At 37.8% G+C, this 26,983-nt stretch overlaps 1 protein-coding gene across 5 annotated transcripts in view; it reads right to left on the bottom strand.

The window, feature by feature from the left end:
- Positions 1–24,031, bottom strand: part of FUT8 (fucosyltransferase 8) — a 282,389-nt gene extending 258,358 nt beyond the window's left edge. For 2 of the 5 annotated variants that reach the window (XM_047797853.1, XM_047797851.1), the window contains exon 1: positions 23,286–23,437. The gene's annotated coding sequence lies outside the window, so the exon portion shown is untranslated. Of the gene's footprint in view, positions 1–22,070; positions 22,469–23,285 lie in introns of those variants that run through there. The other 3 variants (XM_047797856.1, XM_047797850.1, XM_047797852.1) reach the window with 3 other exon arrangements.
- Positions 24,032–26,983: the final 2,952 nt, after the last annotated feature.

Genomic DNA, 26,983 nt, shown 5'->3' with positions numbered 1-26,983 from the left:
ATTTTCCATTCCCATCATCAATGCATGAAGTTCCATTTGTTCCAAATCCTTATCAGCTTAGTATTAAAGTTTTGTTTGTTTTGCCATTCTAAAAGGAATGTAGTGGTATCTCTTTGTGGTTTTAATTTGCACTTCCCTATATATATACTCAGGAGGGTTTTTTTTAATATTACATTTAATTTTTCTTGTGAAAGCACTATATTTACTATTTAACCTCAACCTATTAATGGAAAGAAATAATTTTATAAACTAAACTAAACTAAACTTGATGTCTTTTCAGATTCATTTATACGCTGAAGATTTCAAACTGGCCTCAAAGCAATAACAGAAATTTATGCAAGCATTTTCAATTCATTCAGTATGAATGTATTCAAATCACATTCAACTCAAATAAATTTTTGGTAGCTTTTTCATAAAAACTGAGACAAGTGAACAGCTTCTTTTTCAACTTTCTGCTTCTTATCTTTCCAGAAGCTCCCTTCACAAAATAACCTAAGCGTAATGGTGTCACACAACAAACATTCACTGAGTGCTTATTTTGTGTGAGGCACTATGCTAGACTTTATGTACACAAATATTAATAAGGCAAATGACCTTGTCCTCAAGCAGTTTATACTATTCATAATTTTTATTTTTTATTTTTTCTCCTTTTAGGGCCACACCTGCAGCAGATAGAAGTTCCCAGGCTAGGGGTTGAATCGGTGCTACAGCTGCCGGCCTACCTCACAGCCACAGCAATGCCAGATCCAAGCAGCATCTATGACCTACACCAAAGCTCAGGGCAATGCCAGATCCCTAACCCACTGAGCAAGGCTAGGTATTGAACCCACATCCTCATGGATACTAGTCGGGTTTGGTACCACTAAGCCAGGACAGAAACTCCGATAATTTTTAAAAACTAAATACTTTCTCGTTTTTAAAAATAGTCTTTCTCTTTTACAATAGTTTTAAATTTGGAGAACAATCCAGAAGATAGTAAAGAATTTCTACATACCACCTTCCCAATTTAGTTTTCCCTAATTAGAAAATGGTACATTAGTATAGTACATTTGTTAAAATTAATAAACCAATACTGAAATATTATTAACAAAGCCCACAATTTATCCAGACTACCTAATGCCGTATTTCTGTTCTCAGATCTTAGCTAGGATACTACATTATATTTATTTGTTATATCTCTTTAGGTTCCTCCTGGCTATGACGGTTTTTCAGACTTTCTGTGTTTTTAATGACAGTTTTGAGTAGCACCAATTAGGTATTTTGTAGGATGTCCCTCTATACCATACTCATTTTTAAACTGAAAAAATTTTACTCACTAAACAAATCTCATTGTGAGCCAAAGCTTGGCTCAAACTGTTTAATTATTAATGACATCAAATTGTTTAAAAATTAATAACATATATATTTTTCTAAAAATATATGAAAATATTCTAAGGTGCAGAAATATAAACTACAATTAAACTGACACCCATGTTTCAAAAATTCCAATGTCTAACTCTACCACCTAGTGTATAATAGGTCTCAATATATCAAGAAAGGAAATAAATTTCAAAAATTATAATGAAAATTAGTTACCTGCAAAGCATTGTCTTTGTAAAAAGCATCTTGCCACTTTTCCAATATACCATCTAAATGAGAAATCAATCACTTAAAATATGTGTAAAATATATTTCTTTCTGTATAACTTGCTTACACTTATTAATTTTTTTCCTCTTTTATTTAGATGGTAGATGTAGTTTTGATTATACTCTGAAATGTAGTTCTAGTTCTGCTACCTTAGGTCTAAAATAATTACTAGATTCTGCTGTTATAAACTGGTGCACAGGTAAGGAAGATTCTCTTCAATCTCATTTAGGTCAAGGGTTCTTCTCATCTACAACAAAAAGAGATAGCTGGATTACGATAAAATTTTCTCCTAATTCTTACCATGGTACCTCACTTGTTGCCTTCATTGGTGCTTCATAGCCCTAATAAAGTCTAATGTTTGTGAATTATATTGCAGAAACAGATGTTATAAAATCTAAGAGTTTAAAAGAAAAGAAAAAAAAAGGCCTGGAGTTCCTGTGTGGCTCAGTAGGTTAAGGACCTGGCATTGTTACTGCTGAAGCTCAGGACGCTGCTGTGGGACACATTCAAGCCCTGGCCCAAGAACTTTTACATGCCGTGGGTGCAATGAAAAACAAAACAAAAAAAAAAGAAAATATATTAAAAAGAAAATAAAGGCCTTAAATCACCAGAGAAGGTTAATAAGTCTTTCCCAACAAGAGGGACTCTGGATGGATGCATTAGGTTTTATCAAGGGGAAATAATACAAATCAAATGTGTTGCAGCAAAGTGCTAATTATTCCAAATCTAATAAATACTATCAGAACAAAACCACCAAAATATCACTCTATCTGTTTAACAAGTCAGTAACATGGGGAAAGAATGAGGGGAAGAAACAGTTTAAAAGAAAGAAAATAGGAGTTCCCGTTGTGGCGCAGTGGTTAATGAATCCGACTAGGAACCATGAGGTAGAGAGTTCGATCCCTGGCCTTGCTCAGTGGGTTAAGGATCCGGCATTCCCGTGAGCTGTGGTGTGGGTCACAGACACGGCTCGGATCCTGCGTTGCTGTGGCTGTGGCGTAGGCCAGCAGCTATAGCTCCGATTAGACCCCTAGCCTGCGAACCTCCATGTGCCAAGGGAGCAGCTCAAGAAAAAGGCAAAAAAAAAAGAAAGAAAGAAAGAAAATAGATGTGGCGCAACCAATTACAGTGAGTAGACCTTTTAGGATCCAGATTCAAACTAACCAAATGCAAAAAGAGTTTTTGTCCATAATCAGGCACTTGACTTGTACATAATTGGAGAGTATTAATTAATTAATTTTAAGGAATTATGGTTAAGTTTTTTAGGTATGATAATGGCATTGTAGTTACACTACAAAAAAAAAAATTGTTCCATCCTCAAGTATTTACAGATAAAATAGCACGATTTCTGGTATTTTCATGAAAATATATCAACAAAAAAAGTGTTGAGAGAAGTGTTAAAAAAAAGAGAGAGACAACAGGCCCAAAATGGAGTCACTTGTGCTTAAGCTCCATGTGAGCAAAACTAGACTTAATAGCTAACCTAACGTAATTTCAACCTCTCACAGGAATGTAATCTTCGATCTGGAATTCCCTGGTCAGCAGTAGTGAGGTAATCAGTCTAAGAGAACTCTTCCATTCCCCAAAGAAAGATGAGGTAATCTACTCTTTCCTTGTCCCTGTCCCCTTTAACCTATAAAAGTCTCCCATTTTGTTCAGCTCTTCAGACCTCCTTTCTATTTGCTAGATGGACTGCTGCCCAATTTATGAATCACTAAATAAAGCCAATTAAATCTGCAAATTTACTCAGCTGAATTTTGTTTTCTAACAGAGGATAGTGGTTAAGGTCAGGTGATGTTACATGGGGATTCATTATAATTTCTAAAGTTTAAAATTATAAATAGAATGAATGAATAAAAAAAGTAAAACCCTACCTAGTGATTAAAGCATCCTCCTGTCAAGCAATATAGTTTCTGTTGACACAATTGGGACCTAATACAGTGCCTGTCTTACAGTACTTCCTCAACAAACATTTGTTGAGCAAATTACTAAACTGCCTAATCAAAAAGGAAAATAGACCTCTGAGACAGTAAAAGTGTCACCAGGAGCAGCAGGAAAGAAAATGTGGTGTCAGGAGAAGAGGGAAATTGAAATATTTTGAAATAACATCCCTTCTGGGTGATACTCACCAAGATAACTTCTCTCTGACTTCATTTGCCTTCTCCTTTCTTTGTATAGCAATCTAGATATTTCATCCATTTATATTTAAACCAGTGTGGCTTAATTATCAAAAGTACTCTGATCACTCTTTACAAATCTTCTTTCCTTTGCCTGTCTACTGTTCTTTCTATAACAAAAATTTTAGGAAAACTCTCTAGTTCTAATTTAGAAGAGTGAAGTATATGATGCTACTTAAGAAACCACAGATGATTCTGCCACAAAGAAAATATTTTTTGCATTAGGAGTTCCAGTCGTGGCGCAGTGGTTAACGAATCCGACTAGGAACCATGAGGTTGTGGGTTCGGTCCCTGCCCTTGCTCAGTGGGTTAAGGATCTGGCGTTGCCGTGAGCTGTGGTGTAGGTTGCAGACGCGGCTCGGATCCCGCGTTGCTGTGGCTCTGGCGTAGGCCAGTGGCTACAGCTCTGATTCGACCCCTAGCCTGGGAATCTCCATATGCCGCGGGAGCAGCCCTAGAAATGGCAAAAAGACCAAAAAAAAAAAAAAAAAAGAAAAGAAAAGAAACATAAATATCAAATCAATCATAAGATATTATTTTCAATACCAGGAATATAAAAAGTAAATGTTTTAAGTTCTTATAAGATTCTATTATTTATCATCCCACACTGCAAAGGACCAGTACAGCCACCAGTTCATAACTTTCCTATACAGTGTTCCTAAAATAAAAATAAGATCATATTCTATTTATAAAGAGATCCAAGAGAAGAACTATAGTTCACAGTACTTAAATGATGGTTTTTAGTGCTAGGAGCTTTTGTGCATATTTTATTATTACTATTGTTGTTTGGAGGCGTATGGGTGCTTTTCCTTTTAAAATTCTCTAGATCCTTAAAGAAAAACTTATAGTTTCTTTTCTTCTCTATCAAATATTATAATTTATAAAATGAGTAATTTGCTTGAGTAATTGAGATAGTACAAATTTTGTGCCAGATAAAAACTTTCTCCAAAGTGACAAAGAATATCGCTTCTATCACCCTTTAAATTTTTTAATGTATTTATTTATTTATATTTAGGAATACAGCTTTAAAGAAATTTCTGTACCTTGATTTGATGCTCCGATTCAAGTGCCCAACACAGATTTGAAATTACATCTCAGTTGCAAGTTATCAAAAGTTACTAGAAAAGAGATTCTAATTAGCCTAAATGAAGCAGAATGTCCATTTCCTAAGGAAAAGACTAGATTGTTTCCTTCCATCTCTATTTCTGCATCTAAGTGTTAGCATGATTCTCCTAAACCAGCCTTTCCACATCCTACAGCTTCTTTCCTTGCTAGGTGCAATTTCAAAAGCCCAGAAGAGAGCTACTATTTCCCCAACTCACACAACCATCCTTGAACACTGATGGTAATAAGCTTAACACCATGTGACAAGAGTAGGGTAGGGATAGGATGAGTTCTCCAAAAGAGGCAGGTAAGAAGGGGGGAGGGTGGTATCAATAATCCAGATATAATCACTGGAGGAGCGGCTGGTGGCCAATCAACCAACTTAATCTACGGTCTACCACCACTGGGGAACAAGGGAGAGAGGTGGTGGTGGTACTTAATGGTTGCACAGTATTTTCTGGAAATTTTATCTTTTTCAGTAGGAAGTAAATTATCTGCAACTGCACTCACACATTCTTTTATATTCCTGTCTGAGAAGTTTCTTTAAAGTAATTAAAATTTCATATAACTAGCGTATATACCTACATCTAACTGCAATGCTGTATCTGTGAAAAAATATAGTGGAAAATGTTAGAAGCAGAGACTTCAGTGGAAAAATGAAGTGGCACCAAGAGTTCAACCACAGACAAGGAAGCAGGAGAGTGCCTTATGATGGGGGGGAGAGGGGGACAAATTAACTACAGTTTAATCAAAACAGACGTTTACTTCTCCCTAACATGAAATAATCTGAAAAAAAAAAAAAAAAAAGGCAATCTAGGGCTGTTCTACCAGGTCATCGACATATGGTGTCCTGTCATTCTCCAGTTCATCATCCCTAGAGGACAGCCCCTGTCCTCAGGATCTAGGTTAGAAGCTGGAGAGAAAAAGATGCCGGTTCATCTCTCTCTTTAAATAAAACTTTGGGAAATATCACACTTTCACACTTATACCATTTATCAGAACTTCTCCACAAGGTTATATACCCAGTTGCAAAAGAACCTCAGAAACTTTAGTTGTTCAGCAACTGGAGATAGTACTCACTAAATATCTAGGTTTTGTTAACTTGAAACATAGTTGATCAAAGGCAAGAAAGGCAGATGAAGACAGGAGATATAAATGCACACCTTTCTTTTCTGATCTTAAGCTACAAAACGACTGGACTGAAATATTCTAATGTATTACTTATCTGAGAGAAGAAATGGAGGAAAAGAAAGACCTTTAATTCTATTTCTTAGGCTATTTCTTACTCCTCCAATATTGTTATCAAAAAAAAGCAAAAATCCACCTGAGAAGTAACAAAAGTGAGCCAAAATAGTCTGACTCAAAGTTATAAAACCTCCTTACTATACAGAAGTAGAAACCAACATATCTAATAAATGAAAAATACCAAGGTAAAGAGTTTAAAACCAAAGAAACAAAATCACACTAACACTCTTCTTCAGTTAAGCTTTCTAAATTACTTCCCAGGTCCAGAAACTCAACTTAAACTCACCTCTATACCTCTCGATGTACCCATAAAGCAGATCTAAACTAATCTCCCTGGTTCTGCCTTCCTGTTTTAAAGATTTTACTATAATCACCATGGACTCACAAGAAGAAATTATAAAGTCTAGAAAAATGTGATAAAATTCCCTGGAACCTCAAATATTCTCACTTCCCTGGACAGAACTAATAATGCCAACTAGTATTCAGTCACATATCTTGTCTCAAACAAGTAAAGTGCATTTCTAAGTCCCTAAATATTAGTTATAAATTTAAAAGTCTTTCTTTAATACAGGCATGATACAGCGGCGGTGGTACAGATGGCAGTGGTAGTGGTGAGACCAAATTTAGATCTTTAAAGGCTCTAAGTAGAGAAAATATAGTAATATAATCCTCCCTGTGAAATATAAACAACTAAGATTAGATTAGTCCAAAAAACTCTTATTTATTTCTTAATTACTACTTCAAAAATTTTTTTTAAATATTAAGGTTTTTTTTGTTTTTTTGTCTTTTTGCTATTTCTTGGACCGCTCCCGCGGCATATGGAGGTTCCCAGGCTAGGGGTCCAATCGGAGCTGTAGCTGCCAGCCTACGCCAGAGCCACAGCAATGCGGGATCCGAGCCGCGTCTGCAACCTACACCACAGCTCATGGCAATGCCAGATCCTTAACCCACTGAGCAAGGGCAGGGACCGAACCCGCGACCTCATGGTTCCTAGTCGGATTCGTTAACCACTGCGCCACGACGGGAACTCCATTATTAAGTATTTTTGATTTTTTTTTCAAATTCTCTTTCCTCTGCCTTGCTGGTACCCTTAATTAGCCTTCATTGAATATGGAGTTCCCATCCTGGCTCAATGGAAACAAATCCAACTCGCATCCATGAGGACGCAGGTTTGATCCCTGGCCTCACTCAGTGGGTTGAGAATCTGGTGTTGCCATGAGCTGTGGTACAGGTCACAGATGCAGTGGATCTGGCGTTGCAGTGATATGGTATAGGACAGCAGCTATACTCCCATTAGAACCCTAGCCTGGGAACACCCATATGCTGAAGGTGCAGCCCTAAAAAAACAGGGGAAAAAAAAAAAAGCCTTTGTTGAATATGACTCTTGGCACTAAGTAGTGGTAAGAAACGGAAGTAAAAGCAGCTGCAACTTGAGGAGGTCTACTCTGCGTCAGGTATTTTACATGCATTATTGATAATGCTTACCAAATCCACAAAGAGAGATATTATCAATCCTCTTTTGTTGATAAAGAAATGGCTTCAGAGAAGCTACATAAGATGCCCAAGGTCACTCATGCAGTTAATGGAGAAGTTGAGTATCTGAAATAGGTCTTTCCATCTCCCAAGTCTGATCTATTAAACATACTGCCTGTACGGCATTTCTTCAGAACCTGTTCCTGGACAACATTTAATTTCAGGGAAACACTGAAAAATGATTTTTAAATGCATCATTTGATAGTACTCAAATTTTCCATGGAACCCAATCACCAATAATTCTAGATAATGGCTATAAAGATACAGGCAGGACTGCTGCATTGCGCAACTCCAGAGAGCTTTTTTTTTTTTTTAATATGAATGATGTCCAATGGATTGTGGGATGAAGCAACTATAACCTAAACGCTAGTCAAAAACCTTTCCAAGGCCATTTAGTGTGCCATTTTGGAAAAAACTGCAGTCATTTATAAAAAGCAAATATGCATTCTAAGAATATTAAAAAAAAGGTATTTTAAAGCACATGAAAATACACTCAGTATCATGAGTCATTAGGAAAATGGAAGTTAAAACCACAATGCTATAACCCTACTAAAAGAACTAAAATCAAAAATAAAACAAAAGTTGACAATACCAAGTGCTGACAAGGACGTAGATCAACTGAAACTGTCATACTTTTGTATTCCCACCAACAATGAGTATAGTCACTTTAGAAAATAGTTTAGCAGTCTCTTATAAAACTAAATATACATCTACCACATAATACAGCAATCCCACTCCTAGGTATTTACCTAAATGAAAAGAAAACTGCATCCATACAAAAAGCTATTCTCAAATGTTTATAGCCACTTTATTTATAATTGCCAAAAACCAGAAGCCAAAACATTTCTCAAGAGATGAATGGATGGACAATCTATGGTACATACATATATAGCAATGAAAAGGAACAAGCTATTAACACATGCAACAACATGAATCAATCTCAAATACATTTTTAAAGAAGCTGATCCAAAAGTCTGCATTCCATTTATATGACATTCTAGAAAAAGCAAAACGTTTACCATAAAGAACACAGTAGTGTTTATCAGGGGGGTGGAAACAAAGAGGAGAGGCTTACTACAAAGGGGCAACAACAGCCCTTGCAGCAGTTACATATTTTATGCATGTATCAAAACCCACAGAAATATCTTACCACAAAATGTGAGTTTTACTGCATGTAAATTTAAAAAATTTTTTTAGTTTTCTAGCCACGGAAAAACAAAGGAAATATGCCAAATGAAAAAAAAAAAAAGAATAAAACAGAAAGAAAAGCTTTTTTAAACTTACATTCTAGAAGCAGCTATACTCTAGTGGTAATATAGCTGCTTCTGTTGGGGTGTGGAGATAAAACGTAAAATGCTTAACACAAGGCTTACCACACAGTAAATTCTCAACACCAGTTCCCTTCTCTTTACCTGCGTCTCTCTCCTACGTATGTATTTCTCTTTCCTGTGTCTACTATTCCCTTCCTTTCCTCCATCTCTCTACCAACTATAGAGTGTTTTTACCCACTTCACATCCCTTCTCCATTTCTCTAGTTAATAGTATTCTCATCCTTGGGAGAAATGACCCTCTTGCAATTTATGTGGTCCTTTTATTCTTTAATTGAAGTACCAAAATGAAATGATTTACAATGTTATATTAGTTTCAAGTGTACAGCAAAGTGATTCAGTTACATATAATCTTTTTCAGATTCTTTTCCCTTTTAAGTTATTAAAATATACTGAGTATAGTACCCTGTCTATACAGTAGCTCCTTATTGGTTATCTATTTTATATATAGTAGTCTATATCTGTTAATCCCAAACTCCTAATTTATCCTCCCCCCACTTTCCCCTTTGGTAACCATAAATTCGTTTTCTATGTCTGTGGATCTATCTCTGTTTTGTAAATAAGTTCATTTGTACCTTTTTTTTAGATCCCGTACATAAGTGTTATCACATGATATTTGTCTCTGTCAGGCTTACTTCACTTATATGATAATCTTTAAGTCCACCCATGTTGCTGCAGATAGCATTATTTCATCCTTTTTATGGCTAGGTAATATCCCATTGTGAGTGTATATACCACATCTTTATCCATTCATCTGTCAATAGACATTTAGGTAGTTTCCAGGTCTTGGCTACTGTAAATAGCTGCCATGAACATAGGGGTGCGTGTATTTTTTCAAATTCTGGTTTTCTCAAGATAATATGCCCAGGAGTGGGATTGCAGGATCAAATGGCAACTCTTTCTAGTTTTTTAAGGAATCTCCATGGTGACTGTACCAACATTACATTCCCATCAACAATGTAGGGGGGTTTCTTTTTCTCTATACCTTCTCCAGGAATTATTATTTGTAGATTTTTTGATGATGGTCGTTTGGACTGGTGTGAAATGATAGCTCATTGTAGTTTTGATTTGCAATTCTCTAAAAATTAGCAATGCTGGGCATTTTTTCATGTTCCAGTTGGCCATCTGTATGTCTTCTTTGGAGAAATATGTGGTTCTGATGACAATGACAATGGCAATTCCCCCACAGTGATTAATCCAAGGATGGGCCCCATCAGATCCTCCTTTGGACACTTAACTTCTCAGTGGTCTCAGTTCATACATCTCTGCCATGAATGAAGCCTTCTAACCTAAGTATATAATAAGACCAAGAGACAGAAAGAAGTCAAGTAGAAAATGGAGAGGACCCTGAAGACATCATTTAAATTCTTGGATATGGTCATTCCTGGACTGCTCCCACTTCTGTTCTTCCTACTTACAAAGCCAGTAAGTCAATTTTTGGTTTAATCATTTTAAAACTGTTATGGTTTTTAATGCTTCCCTTCTGAAAAGCACAAAACATTGTTTCTCTCAGGAAAAAGAAATAGTTGATAACCTCTTTACTTGATGTAGCCTTTGGTTAACTTTCAGTATTATTGACTATTAATATAAAGATATTTCTGAGCACTACTGTTGCGCATTCACACACATGTGGGGCAAGAAGCAAAAATAAAAGATAAAGCCATATATAAATAAGTTGACCCTTGAAGAACACGCAGGAGTTAATATGAGTATGATTTATAGTTGGCCCTCGGTATCTGCAGTTCCTCCACATTCACAGACTCAATCAACCACAAACCTTATAGTATTGTAGAATTTACAACTGAAAAATAAACGGATATAAGTAGAACTAGACAGTTCCAACCAGAGTTGTTCAAGGGTCAAGTGTAGACTGAAAACAGCTGCCCACTGAAGATTTACATTCCAAATGTCAGGAACCTTAGACAGAGCTTTTAATGTAAATTTTAGTCAGACTTCAGTATCAGTCTTCAATGCAAATACTGCTCATTTTTTTTACCCCGTTACATTTTTAATACTCTACTAACTCAAGCTAGGTAATAAAAGATACATGTTATGCTGTGTCTCTCTGGCTTTACATTCTTCATTCAATTATCTTTAACATCTGAAGAAAGATAATAGCACATGCCAATAAGAAAAACACTTGTGGTAAGGATTAAAGCAAGTCTGATGAGGTGACAACATATAATAAACTTCTAATAAGTCTTTCTTGTTTTCTTGCCCAGAATATCCCTTACTTACTCTCTGATGATAAGCTTAAATGGCACTTCTTTTCAATACAGCCTTTCCTACCTATCACATTCTAGTAGAACTGACTCTTTCTCCTCTCCATCATAGTAATTACAAAATTATAATTATTTATATGTTAGTGGCAATGAGAGCCTGAACTTCTATAGTAAAAAAAGAAATTAGAAAAGAGCAGATAAAGTGAAGAAACACTGTAGTAACAAAGTTCACAGCTTGACAACCGAATGAATCCGATGGAGAATTCAAAGATAACTTAGAGTTCAAGTTTGGGCAATGAGAGGGGTAAGCCAACAATAGAGAAAGGAAAGTTATAAAAAATACATTTGGGGTGATAGAAAATTCAGATTTGAGCATATTGACCTTGATGGCATAACAAACAGTTTAGAAAGCTAGAAAGTGGAGTTCAAGTACTTGCCATATGGATGGGAACCATCTGAAAGAGGCAGTCACTGAAGCCAAAAAACCAGGTAAAATTACAAGGAAAAAAGTCTAGATTAAGAAAAATGCATAAGGCAACTACTCAATAAACAAGGTGACCTTGTGAACGAAGAGATGCTAGAACAGAAAAGAGAACCAGGAGGATTACAAAACTATAAGGAAAAGCAAGGAGAATAAAGAGATGCATCATGTATAATCTGAAGAATTAAAAAGCAAAAATTAATACTTTAAAAAGTCTTCATTTGGCAATTCAGAAGGTCACTGGTAACAGCAGATGAGTAATTTTAGTGAAAAATAAAGTAGCAAAATTAAAACAGTAGGGCTGTGGGTAAAACCAAAAAGGGGGGGTGACAGAAAAAATAGAAAAGCATAAAGTTAGTAAGAAAAGGTGGTTTAAGGTTTGTTTTTTTTTGTTTTTAGGCCAGTAGAGATGTTGTTAGCAGAGATCGAAATTAAAATGATAAAGGCGTGAAGTTCCCATGGTGGCTCAGTGGTTAACGAATCCGACTAGGAACCATGAGGTTGTGGGTTCTATCCCTGGCCAGTGGGTTAAGGATCCTGCGTTGCCGTGAGCTGTGTGTAGGCTCTGGCACAGGCCTTCAGCTACAGCTCCGATTGGACCCCTAGCCTGGGAACCTCCATATGCCGCAGGAGCGGCCCTAGAAAAGACAAAAAGACAAAAAAAAAAAAAAAAGATAAAGGTGTGAACTAATGAACCCATATATTCTAAGCAGCAGGGGTGAAAGCAGTAGTCATGTAGTCGTCATGAAAGCCTAACGGCCACATCCCTGACACCAAAGGGTAGAAGGGAGGGGAAATAACACAATTTACAGATAAAGCAAAGCAGAGGAAACATCTGTCTGATCATCTTAACCTTCTTATTCTTTTCCAAAAATAGTAATAATGATAAAAAGTGAAATAACCCACAAACTCTGAGAGCAGTATACTAGAATTGGGGACCAGGAAAGAGGTAGAAAAGGTCTGAAATATCCCCGGTAGGAAGTCAATGAGAAAAGAACCATTAAAGAATGTAAGTATTTTGGAGGACCCTTTCTATAGTTACCTGCTCATTTCATTTTCACTTAACTAGGAAAAGGGCACAAATTCTTCAGCTTATTTGATTTGATTTGTCACTCTTTGTAAAGATGGCCTTCTACATCTGATGTGAGGCAACGATGTTCTGTATACATTTTTTTCCACTATGTATTGCTCCATTTTTTTCCTTTGCTGTTATAGAACTCCTAAATAATCATTTTTACTGCTTTAATGTGGTTCTAGTCTTGCTCTGATGTTTTGCTTAAATATCAAAGCAGTATTTGATTACCTAGGAAATCCCTAATATCTATTTTCTTAAGGACAAGTATTTGAAGAGAACTATATAAAGAACAAGAATTCTAAACCTAGAAAATGGCTATACCTTCTGACAGTTGCTCACTTATTATTATGATTAAAAATTAAGATTCCCTGGGAAAATATGAATGATGATAATCTTTAATATTTTGAAGCTTCAGAAGTTAGAGAAAGAAGTGTCTCCTTTACGCTGAAATTTTTCCAATTACACAATTCATATTTAGGTACCTTATGTGTAGTACAACTTCAGTGGGACATTTGAAAATAAATGTCAATGCATATTTTCAAAAGAATATCGTTGCCATAAAAATAGAACGGCAACTCTACTCCTAGAATGCTGCCATTTCATTAAATGCTTTGGGATTCAACTTTTGGAACTCCTTTAAAGCCTTAACACAGTCTTTATTAATACTGTCAAAAGTGACAAATCTTTATTCATTAAATATAGGTTTGAGGGATATTTCTAGTTATCATAAGATGATTTATCTAAATTAAAAATACCTTCCTGAAAAAAAAGTGTGACTATAAAGCATGAAACAAATTTTCTTATGCTGATATAATGACACCACCAGTAAAATACATTTATAACTACATTCCCCTCCTCTACCCTGCCTGCTCTGTGGGTTACCACTATATATTCTAGTATGATGGGAAAAAATAAAAGTTCAATCATTTCATAACCATACTTCCTACTATTATAGATGACAGAAGAAGCTCTGATAGTTTCTGAGCCAAACTTATTGAATATTTGAATGTAGTCACAGCACTCATTTTTTAAATTTAGCTAGTTGTTATTCAAACTGCTCTTTTATTATACATGTTCATATACCCTTTAGCATACACCTGACACCAGCCTACTTAATTGTCTATACCTGCTACACATACACATACACACCCCTATTTTTTAACTCCCTACATACGTATTTTTTTTCCTAGTATGTCATCTGAATGTTATCTGTCGGCTTGGCCTCCAGATGAGCCCAAGGACAGTCTTCCAATGGTAGCCATACATTTCTTTTGGTTCTTCTTTGAAAAAGAGTCTAATCCCATGTGGCTGCCTTGAGCCCAACCTGGCTCAATCTTAACTACAACTGTTCCACTTCACCGTCTACTTCCAAAACAAAAAAATAAGTGAAAAGCATAGTTATTTCTTATGTTCATAAGAAGCTTCAATCACTCCTAAAGCAATACTTCTGAGAATTATTCAACTTAGCCTTTATTTGCTTCAAAAGTCTTAATTATTAACTCGGCATTTAAGACCATCCCTATTCTCAAAGTTGTACACAGGAACTAAGAAATGCCCAAGAAAAAGTTATAATCAGCCATCTTGATTCTCAAGACAGTCCCAGATTTGTGCATTGCTGAGTCATCTCTTAGATCAAAAATCTTATTTTTGATTCAGAAAAAAAAACATATATTGGCATAAAGTGATTATACTTAAGGGTAAGAGTTAAGGGACCATTCTAGGGAAAGGTCAGTGAATCTACCCAGCTGTGAAAACTGGAATAGAAGAAAATCAAAATAATTTATTTTATGGAGAAAGAAGCCGAGATCCAGAGAAGACAAATGGTTTACCCAAGCTCAGACATTTGGGTGGCAGAACCAACAATAGTACCCAAATCTCCTGATTCCAAGTTCAAATCTTTTCCATTTTGTCCATTCTTTCAAATTACTAAACAGGATTATACTAAAATGAAAAGAGTCAAACCCACAGAAGACTTCATAATTACAATTCCATTAATGCCAAATTTCTAGAAATGGCAAAACTATAGAGACAAAATGCAGAGGAGCAGTTGCCTGGAGCTTGGGAGTAGGAGCAGGGTTTGGGCAAACTGTAAGGAGGGAGTTTTCTAGAATTGAAAGTGTTCTAAAATCGGATTGTAATAACTGTTATACAACTATAAATTTACTAAAACTTGAATTGTGAATTTTATGTTAGATAAATTATAATTCAATAAAGCTACCAAAAAGAACTCAGATTTTAGCTTTACATCTATAGAGCTTTCAGAAATTTTTATATCAAAGAACATCACCAAAACATGAAGAAACCAGCCTTTTTCCAAACTTCAGATCCTTTTCCCTTCAGAATTTCCAAAAGTTAGGTACCTTTCTTTCTAACCTTATTATCTGTCATGGATAGAGAAAGTACTGTACTACACAAATATATACATAAGAAATTTTCTGTGAAAATACTTCAGTTTTCAGTTATTGAGCATGATTTTCTTTCAGGCAGTATTCTGCATGGCTCTCAGTGAGCTTCCCAGAACAGTTACAGAATGAGGATGTGCTCTTTTATTTGTTATCCAACAAACTTCCAAATCAGAATTATTTCGTGATTTCATTTTCACCATTATAATTTGTGCCACTATAAACACTAATAGAGTCTTTTTATTAAGATGAGCCATTCCTAATTGCATATTAGCAAGTTTCTTGAGTTTATTATTTGGACATCCTTAGTAGGTATATACCTCTTCAGCTTACTCAAGAACAGTGAGCATATTCTTCACTTACTTACAAATTAAAAACAGTTCATTCTATAAATGTCTTACACCTATAAGTATCAACCTGATACTTCTACTATTTGGACCTTAAAAATAAACAGTTTTAATTAGTGAAGACCTAGATATCTGTAATCTTGTCAGAGGAAGTAGTCAGGATTACTCAGTAAACCTACGTTTCTCACGCTGCTGACACTCATTTTATCAATGCTAAAGAAAGATTTTTTGACACAAGAATTTCAATTACCACCTTCCTAAGCCCTAGAGTGTCCCTAAACACTCTAAAAGAGCAAGAAAAATCTGGAACATAAAAAGAAAACAAAATATTTATTCTGGCTTAAGCTCTAATTTTAAAGAATGGGATTTCTCAAAATTATAACCTTTTGCCATTTGGTAACAATGAATTAAGTAGTTATTCACAGAACTCAAGACTCACACAAAAATAACAATCTCTACTGAATATACCTCTTTCAGGTATATTCAGGTATACAATTCCATGTATTAGAGAAATCTAATCAGTCAGATTTCAAATGATTACGGCCCCTATTATCAAATACAGACTTTACCTTTATGAACTTTTCACAATAACTGTCTTAAGTCTGCTAACATTATTCCCATGAATGTAGAATATTGCTGTTCATTCAGCTTCTGAGTTAATTCTCTTCTGTGGACACAGGTTTTCATTGTTTGTGGTTTTGTTTTTGATTTTTTACATTATTGCAGTAAGGCACATGAAGAAGGTGAAGATACATTCTAAAAACAATTCCTTGTAGTCAAAAACAGAAATAACAGAGGAGGCATGAGAATGTGTTCCAAGAAACTGGAAGAAGGTATTACCATGCTTTAAATAGTCAGTAGAATAATGCGACTGACACAGGATCCTTAACAATGAACCAGCATCTCCCACATCCCTTTTGTGATAAATAATATTAAACCCCATATCAAGTGAATTACTTCTAGTCTCTTGCCTCCTGCCACAGAAGGAAATGCAATTATAATAAACTTATTGTAACATAAAAGCTAATGTTTTACCAGGAAATGTTCTATGAACACTATGAAAAAAAAAAAACCCTATAAAGATGCAAACTCCCACATTTTCCACTACCGTTGGGTAAGGAAACACAACAAACAGGGAGAATAAGGAAGTGAACAAAGAGGGAAAAACTGAAGAAGAAACCTCCCTGACCTCCAAAGAAGGCAGGACATTCCCTCTCAATCTCCCTCCTTTCACTGACCACCTCAGGTATAGCTAAGGCTGAGATAATGAAAGTAATATAAAAGCTACAAATTATATTATTCGATCTTTACCACTTATCAGGATATTTAATAAACTATATTTCCAAAACTATAAAAGTAATTTTTAAAACTAGCTAAGTCATTTAATAAAATTGTTATGCTTTTACAAGTTTGATGGTTTATATATATCACTTTGACTATATGCAAATTTATTATGGCTCTAGGTATTAACGGCATATTAAATGGCAATATGATGGAGCATGATAATGTGAGAAAAAAGAATCTATACATGTTATGTGTAACTGGGTCACAATGCTATACAGTAGAAAACTGACAGAACACTGTAAACCAGCTATAAAGAAAAAATATATACATAAAAAATGGCAATTATCTCGTTTAAAAGATATAAATAACCAGCCATAAATCAGTAAATATTTAAAACTCATCCATGGTTCGTTAACAGTCTTAATTAAATAAGAAAATTTACATAGACACAAGTTCATTTTAGTTATTTGAAGTAAATCAAAAAGAATAATCTCCCATTTTCACTTAACTTTTGTTCATTTATAATCAGAAAGTTATAGTAAAGTTCATATCATGTAATGTTTCTCATAACTCAGATTCTAAAATAAACATCAGCTTAATTTACTGTAACATCTAAGATTAACATCGACATTTTATTTATTTTATGCGAACTTTACACTAACCAGTCATTGAGTCTATGACAAGTGTAACTGTTCTTAACATAAATATGTTAGGTCATATTTATTCAGTTTATCCCTGAATCAATTTAATTTTGAAAAATCCAAGTTCTAAAATACAACAAATTATAGGCAGCATTTCAGTAGTGATCTTCAAAGGTCTATTCCTGTGCTTTAATGAAGGGGTTACACTATAGAACCCATACAAAAGAAAAGAGAAAAGAAGAAAAGCCCAGTTTGAACTACATCTGTACTAGCCTGATATACTTGGTCAATTTTTTAAAAACTTAAAATTCCAAACACATCTCCTTTTTGCATGTCAGTTCCCAACCAAAAAACTGACACAAAAAAAGATATTTTTAAAAAGTAGTAAATAAAATTTATTTTTTTAAAAACTTAAATGACATTAACCCTATAGCTCTGCTTTCTGTAAAGAGTATAAATAACTCATATTGAAATACATGGTGGGAGTTCCTACTGTGGCTCAGCAGGTTTAAGAATTCAACTAGTATCCATGAGAATGCAGGTTCGATCCCTGGCTAAGGATCTGGCATTGCTGTAAGCTGTAGCTCAGATCCCATGTTGCTGTAGCTATGGCTGTGGCTGTGGCATAGGCTGGCAAGTACAGCTCCCATTCAGCCCCTAACCTGGAAACTTCCACATGCCATGGTATAGGCCTAAAAAAGAAAAAAAAATACATAGCATAGTTCCATAGGCCCTATTTGCTCTTCTTCCATTAAAAGGAAAATGTACAGTATTGTATAAAGTCCATATGGACTATATAGTGAGAATATTGTATAGAATGATATAAAGTCATTTAATCAAAGAAGAAAAAGCTATACCGAGTGGTATGGTTCATTTTACTGGTTATATTCCTAATTATTCCAAAGGGAAAATTGTAGGATGATGGAGGGAGGCTGAAGGGGAAATACACACAGGAGAGTAGAATAGAGAGAGAAAATAAGGTTGAAACTTGAGACCTTTTATACTTTAATACTTTCATATTTTTCTTTATATATATATTTTAAATGCATACACATCCTCATATTATATGTATATATATATTAAATGAATATACATCCTCAAATAATATTCATCTGTTCAGAATTTTACAAGTTTTTAAAAAAATCAGTTGTAAAATCTTTTACTTCTAAACATGTTTGTCTCATTATAACAAACTATTATTTAGTAACAGTTCAAACTGCAAAACCGTATACTACATGATACAAAAATATAAGATGAGAAGCAAAGGAAATCTTGCATTGATCCTCTAAGTGCTACACCTACTACACCACTACTGACTACAGAAGACTAGAAATTGATCTTTTTTTCATGATTTTAATTTTTTCCTAGAAATTGATCTCTCATTTGAAAAGTACCAATAGGATCAGGATTGATACAAAGTATAAAAGTACTATAAAAGTAATACTTTTGGTTTAGGAGTTGTTTAGAATCTTAGTTTTATTTTTAATAAACTTGTTTACATGTTTTTTCTTATGATTATGAAATGGAAACACCTTCTTTTACTTTTGTAAATGTGCTATAATATGAAATGGGTGTGTTTACTATTTAATTAAACTATGGTATTTACTAAATGTACTTTATAGTAAATCAAAAATAACCATTCAAGAAATGAATGAAGATATATAAAAATATTCTAGCATGTTTTATAAAGCTTTGATTAATTTATATCATTAACCTCAAATATAGTAAACACTTCACAATTCTGTATCTCACAGATTGTCATTCCTTTCAAATAATCTTTTTATTTTATCAGCAATGAAATTCATTTTACACAATGAAGAGCAATGGAGAATAAACAGCCCAACCACTATCTGCAGAAAACTATCTGCAGAAAAATATTTATTCCAATGACTTTAATATACACACCATCAATTCCAGACTTGAACTTGCAAAATATGTGAACTGGGAGAGTAAATTCACACACACCACTACAGTTCAGTAATCTAAATAAAGTGGCATGGATGAGAAAACTGCTTGATACTCAAAGGCACAAGTTTAATTTCGTTGACAGTCTGGACTCACTGCCTTATACTGCAGGAAACAGAGGTTAAGATGTGACCTTGGGATCCTGCTCTCCAGATGTCTGAAGGGCCCATTTCTTTATTAAAAGTATCTCTACTTGTGATAAATATGTAGCTTATGACACACTTGATGCTTTTTCTCATATGACTCTACCTGAAGCTCTTAAAATTTTAAGACTGTAGATATTACAAAGAAAAAATATAAGAAGATGCAACATGCACAAAGGGTTAACATATACACACACCTTCCTTTCTGGTATAATGCACAAGAAGGTTAAGAAGCTACTATCATTGACCCTAAATTTGCAGGCATATTTTCAGAGATTTTAAACGAGAAATTCAATAAACCTTAAGCTTTTACTTACCATTATTTCAGATCATGAAAAGATTTTTAACTAATTTTTAATATACAATATACATAACTGCATAAGTAACTATGTACAGATATATGCCTGTGTCAATTCCCTTACTACTTTAACTGAAAATTATGTTTCTTCTGGTCATAAATTCTGGTTTTGGGTGTTGTAAAAGTTCAAATATACATTAAGCCATACTTTGCTTTGGTACTAGCTCCCCCTCCAGACCAACCTGCTGATATAACGGCACTTAAAAAAATAAACAAGTAAGGAGCACAAGTTTTTCCAAGCCAAAATTCACCACTTTTAAAGACACTCCAATTCCTTAAAATAACTAGTTAAAATTATGACCAAACACTGCAGAATGTGATCAGAATTACTGTTTTTCAGTTCCATAGGTCTCAAATAAAAATGACTCGTAGGAAAACAACTTCAAGTGACTCTTTCAATTTAAGAACATCCTAAAATGCAATCTATATAGCGCTATGTTGTGTAAACTATTTTGAATCACTATTCTAATAAGCCCCAACATACGCTTCATGTTAACTCAGTACTTGATCAAAGATACATTTTTGCATCTGTTTCTGCAATCTATGCAACTTTCATTCCAGCTGTTCAGCAATTCAAGCAGAATTCTCAATTTTATAAAGCAGCGAAAAGAAAATTCATGCCTCCAAACCATTATTCCATGTTCCTTAAAGCCTATTCACTTCTAACCCCCTGCTTTTTCACATACCAAGCTGCAAAATCATAGTTCCAAATGTCTGAATTCCCATCTCATCCTTACTACTGTAGTGTTTATAAATCAAGTAATTAAGACTTTCTATACACTTTTTATGGTACATATCACAAGGCTAGCAATGTACAGAGCCTTATTACACAGCCTAGGATTTTAGGTTAACTTTATTTTTAAAAAGAAGGAACATAATTTACTCCATTATTTCAATAATAACTCTACAGTGCTGAAATTTTCTCTCCTAAATGTTTTCTGTATGATGCACCCTTTAAAGAACTATGCATAAAAGCAAAATTTAATCAAGAAAATAAATATATCTTTAAGCCCAAGAATAACAAGAGGTAGAAAAACTGTAATTAAACCTTGCCTGCAGTTTTTAAGGAGAGCCAAGCCAAAGTTCAATCAGTTACTTGTGATGAATTTAACTGTAAACTGATGGAAAACTTTTGTCGAAATTTGGTTGGTGTTACCTTGAGATCTGGGGGTTTATACAGGAGATCCTGGCTTTCCCAGGTCCACTTTGAGTTGGCTTAAGTCAACTGTAATTCAAACATGGGAAGAAGAAACAATACCTCTCCCTGCCTCTACCCAAGGCCTCAGTCAGAACTCCAATATACACCAAAACGCTAAAGCTCACCGGGGATAAACTCTAACCATGACATTGCCATTTAACTTAAGAAATACACTGCGTCTCTGGCGTTCTGTGTGGCTGAAGATTGCAAATCCCCACTGTGAGTGAAAAACAGGTACTGCACCCGTCAGCCCACTCACTCGGGCAGGACAAACCTGCTTTAACAAATAAATATGGACTCATCTAACCCAAATAAGTTTAGATACTCAAAAGCCGCCAGCTCATCATTTCCACATCAAATGAGGGTGCAGCGGCACTCACACCGTGAACTGCCCTGGCACCGGCCCCTTGCTGGGAGCGGATCTTTGCCCGGGTCCACTCCCCCATTTCCAGCCGGAGAACCCCTCAGAAAGCCCCTAACGCACAAACATGCTCCTCCCCACAGTCTGTGACTACAGGAAGCGACTTGCAGGAGAGAGGGCAGGTAGGTGTGGAGAGAAGACGGACACCTCCTACCCCCGCCCCCATCTCTTCTCTCCTCCGCTCGGGCTCCTACCCTAACCAAGGATGCGCGACACAGAGGGCAGCGGCCGTGCCGCTCCAAGTCCGGACCCGGGCGGCGGGCGCCCCTAGCCCCCAGCCCGCACCCACCCCTGGGCCGGCAAAGGGACCCCCCCAGAGCGTCCCGGGGGCTCCCTCCCCACTTTTCCAGGAACCGCTGGATAAGCAGCAGCAGTGGCGGCAACAGGCCTGGGGGTCGCCTGGGGGGAAAGGGGCAGCGACAGCGGGGAGAGGCACCTCCCCGGAGCCTCCCGAGATCCCGCGCTTGCCCAGCCCCAGACCCCGAGTAGCTCGGGGCCCGGCTCCCAAACGCCCCCTTACCCGAGGCGGGAGCAGAGGCGGTCTCCGCCGTTTCCCAGTCGCCGCCGCCGCCGCCACAGCCCTCAGCCACAGCTGCCCAGCGTTGGGGAGTGGGAGGGGTGGCTGGGTGGAGGATGCTACTCCCTACTGAAGGGAGAGGAAGAAACGGAAACAGGAACCGCCGCTGCCACTGCTTAACGGAGCCTTCGGCGCCACTGACTGAGGGAGAGCGTGAGGCGGCGCGAGCCAGGCAGTAGCTGACACCGCAAGACCGAGAGCGAACGGGGTCCCGGGCGCGCGACCCAGAGCAGCGCCGGCCCCATTCCGGGAAGAGAAGAAGGGGACGGGTCGGTCGGGGGCTGGGAGAGGGCGGCGGGGGGCGGGGGGCGGGGGCCTGGAGCGGAGGGAACCCGGCTACTGTGGTTGTCCAGAGATAACACGCGCACGCGCCAGAGCCGCTCTGACAAGGAGCGCAGGAGGGGAAGCTTCAGCTAGCGCAAGCGTGCGCGCGCGAATGGGGGCGCGCGCCCCTCAGCGTTCCAGGATTCTGGGAGGAGGCGCGCATGCGCCGGCCGCTGCCACCTACGGCGACCCCAGCATGTGCCAGGGCTTCTCCCCGCCCCCTTCTGGTCGCGTAACCGCAGCATCCACCACCCAGCTGAGCCCTGAGCCACAGCGGGACCCGGAGACATCCAGCCGGGCAGCGGCTGCGCGCTCAGGCGCTGGCTCCCACACAAGCGTAGGCCGCCCTCTACCGCCCGAAGGCCGGAGGCTGAAGGGGGCGCGAGTGGAGCCGGACTCTCCATTCCCTGAAGCTCCACCTCCGGCAATGCCGTATTCTCGACCGCTGGGGAAAGGACCAGCCCGTGCCAATTCAGCCCGCGGCCCTAAAGAGCACTGGTATCAGGAGCAGTCTGCTTGCTACTTTTTTGGAGTGATTGCTGCTGCTCAGCCCCTGCCTGCAGCCCAGGTCTGGCCGCTCCGCTGCAGCGTGCAGCATGATCTTAGAATCGCATCGTACCCGCATTCGACTAGTGAAGCCCTGTTTTATCCTGTGAGAGCTGTGTTTCCACACTCGCCCGGCAGAAAAACAGCGCCCCCCCCCCCCCTTAAGGGCTGAATTCAGTGCCTGGCCTCTCCCCCCCACCGGCGGCTGCGACAGCCCCTCTGAGGCGGAAGTTACGGGAAAGAGAACATGGGGCGGGGGAGGGAGCTTTTCCCTAGGATGCTTCCTACCCGCTCGGACTCGGGAAATTCCTGGCGCCCGCGATGCAAAGTAGTGGGCCGAAGAGCTAGCCCAGGCCAGCCCAAATGGCAAGCTGAGCCGGAGGACCTTCGCGCCGCCGGGGCACACAAAGTAGTCGCGGGCTGAGAGGGGGTGCCACAATGGCCAATCAGAGACGAGAGCCGCGTGAGTGGAGTGGGAGCCGACCAATCATAGGGCAGGAGGATGAGCTTCCCGTACCGAACTCTTCCTTGTAGCCTCCGGACCCAGATCCCAAGCCTGGGGTGCTATACCTCGGGAAAACGAAATGGTGCCCTAAAGACAGAAGAATTATTTCTTTAGACTTGAGTATTTTTAAGTAAATGCCTTAAGTACATATCACAGAGCAAAGAGCGAAGGCCCTTTGGATGCCGACTATGAAAGGATCACTGAAAAGAGATTTAAGAACAGTGGCCTGCCAAAACTGCAATCTGCCTAATAACGTTCATAAATTTACAATATTTACTGACACCTCTTTATGGGCCAGGAACTGTATTACAGAAGTACAATAAGATACTGCTGATTCAAAGAAGGAAAAAAGTTCCCTGTCCTCAAGAAGCTGTCTCTTCTGCTGGACCTTGTGACTGGTATTTATCATCAGCCCTTTAAAGGAAAAGCGCCCTCGAAGTAGGCGTTTACGGTCATTCCTATGATTAACTCCCTGTAAGAAAAGAAATTTGAGAGAAAAGTAGAGTGACTTATCCAAGGTCACACAAAACCACCTCAGAGTTTGGGTGCAATCATTTATAACAGTCATTTATCAAATGCATGGTTGCTATCCTCCACGGAAGAGTTTTCTGCACTAAGCTTATAAAGTGAACAAAATTCTGCAATAAGGGCCACAAAGTTTAGTTCTTGGAAATGAACAAAAATTTGGGGCTTATGCCATAGTAAGATAAAGGCCAAAGTCTTATCAAACTGTAAGTAATTTTTAGAAGTCATAGAGATGAGATGGATACTTAGTTTTTAGTTTAAAAGGCACTTTATAAAATATTTTAGCAAGCATGTGACTCAGCAGAAAAGAATTCGACTAGTATCTGTAGGGATGCGGGTTGGATCCCTGGCCCTGCTCAGCGGGTTAAGGATCCTGGGTTGCCATGAGCTGCAGTGTGTGTCGCAGAAGCAGCTTGGAGCTCCTAATCCACCCCTAGTCTGGGAACTTCCATACACTGCAGGTGCACCACCTCCCGCCCCCTCCCCCCCAAAAAGCTTACCTTGTATAATACTTTTAAGATGTCCAATTTCAAAGCTTTACTTTACATTTGCCTCAAAATGTCTGGGTTTTTTTATGTGGCCTTCATTTTTCCTTTCCAAAAACCTAGGGATTGAAATATATTCTCTTCCTCCTTCTGCTAAAAAAAAAAAAAAAAAAAAATCTGTCCAAAGAATGTCCAGAATTTAGTGTGCTTTTATAGGGCAGTATAATATATATCAAAATATCAAGTAACTTTGATATCTCTAAAATACACTCAAAAACCAATTCTGCAGCAATGCAGATTGTGTTGAGTCAGTGTGTGTCTCAGCCTCTGACAGAACACTGTTATCATAGCCCATTCCAGGATATACCTAGGATTTAGCTGCCACCTAAGAACTAGAAATATCAGTTGAACAAATGATTTTTGAGAACCAATCTTTATACATTAAGGTCCACGCCAATAATGAATTCCCAGAAAATTTCCAACAGTTACAGTTTTTTGTTTTTTGTTTTGGGGGACTTGGTTTTGTATTTTTAGGGCCTCACCTGTGGCATATGGAAGTTCCCTGGCTAGGGGTAGAATTGGAGCTGCAGCTGCTGGTCTATACCACAGCCACAGCAATAGGAGATCCCAGCTGTGTCTGTGACCTACACCACAGCTCGGGTGTAGGCTACTGCTGAGCCACACGGGAACTCCATTTTTTTTTTTTTTTTTGGTCACCCTGCAGCATACGGAGTTCCCTGGCCACGGATCAGATCCAAGCTGCAGCTGCAACCTAAACTGCAGCTGGAGCAACACTGGATCCTTAATCCACTGTGCCAGGCTGGGAATCAAACCTGCAGCCCAGCGCTTCCAAGACACCACAGATCCTATTGAGCCACTGTAGGAATTCCTTCCAGTTTTTAAAAATATATTTCTTTTATCCTCACCAGAGAGGTTATTAATGAAACTCTCCCTTCCTCTTGCTAGGTTAAATTTCCTGACAGAGAATATATCCCCAAAAGGTTCTACACATCATTGGCCTGCAGAAGACATCTCTGTTAAAGGATGTTTTCTCCGTAAGCGCCAGCCTCCCTCTCTGCTGCTGGGCCCTCTATCTCTTCCAACCTCAGCTGCCTGCCTCTGCCTCTCATCATTCCTGGTTTCTTATATTTGCTTGAACAGCTAGAACTGCTCCACCACTTCTTCCGTGGCTCCTCCTCTACCAATAGACTTTAACTTTGCCTATCTGAAAACTTACAGGCAAGTTCTGCTCAACAAAACACTGAACAGAACATTCTTCATGACGTTGTACTGAGAAGTAATAAAACTCTGTCAGTACATTATATTCTTTTTTACAGCCTGGGTTAAAGTCTTAGTTATCAACCAGAGCTGTGGGGTCCTGCAGATGAAGTGAGGAAGAGTCAACCATTAGACAATGCAAAAGATCGCTATGAAAGTTAGTGAGCACATGAGGAGCCATTTTATTGAGAGATTAGCTAGATCAAAGTTAATGAATTTGAAATACTATCCCATTTCCAAAACTGTGAACATTCCCACAGGAACACGGTTTGAAATTTACTACCATTTTATTAATGACTATAATAAAAAATAATACATAAAGTGTAATATTGTTGAATGCCAGGGCCCATGATAAACTCTTTACCTCCATTGTTTAATTCTCAAATCAACCCTTTGAGGTGAGCTCTTATTATAGCAATGGGGGGATCACAGAGAAAGGTTGAGAAGGCTCTCAGGAGGTTCAACCGCAGCTCGTTAACAAATAGTTTAGAAAAACTTCTATCTCTACCAATGTGAACCAACTATCAGCCTTGGAAACATTCTTAATAATTTTTAATTATTCTTATTTTTCAAATGGTTGCTCTGGCTACATTTTACTTAGAAGATTCCATTTTGCAATAAATCATCCAAAGGACATCACTGTTATTGCTACATGGAAGGAGGTGTGACCTTGAGATAATGATTTTACCTATTTGGGCCTTAGTTTTCTCATCTGTAAGATAAAAGGGTTGGACTAAAAAACTTTAGTTGTTTGCCAGTTGTAAAACAATAAATCTAGCCAGCTTGACACACCATTGACAGTAACTACAACAATGAAATATGGAAAAACAGTCCATACTTTGAAATCCAATAAATGTTTTAAGTCACTATTGAGACAACTCCTTAAATAGAAATTTCTAAATAGATAGAAGTTTCTATCTACACCCCAAGAGCCAGAGGCAATCTTTCCAATCAGAGGAATAAATGACATGATTAATTTAAAGACTGATGAAACTAGCCAAACTATCCCTCTCTCTGATTTGCCTTCATGACTGAAATTTGTCTTTGCATTAGGATAAGTATCATATAGGTCACACTATTGCTTTATTATTCAATGTCTACTCCTGTTCCTTCTTTATTAATGGAGTTTTTGTTTCTGTTTTTATTTGTTTTTTAGGTAATCCATCCAACCTCCAGCTACAGTAGGGCGACTC

Source organism: Phacochoerus africanus, chromosome 9 (genome assembly GCF_016906955.1).
Source record: "Phacochoerus africanus isolate WHEZ1 chromosome 9, ROS_Pafr_v1, whole genome shotgun sequence".
Classification (NCBI taxonomy): Eukaryota; Metazoa; Chordata; class Mammalia; order Artiodactyla; family Suidae; genus Phacochoerus; species Phacochoerus africanus.
This window is presented reverse-complemented; position numbering and strand designations above follow the sequence as displayed.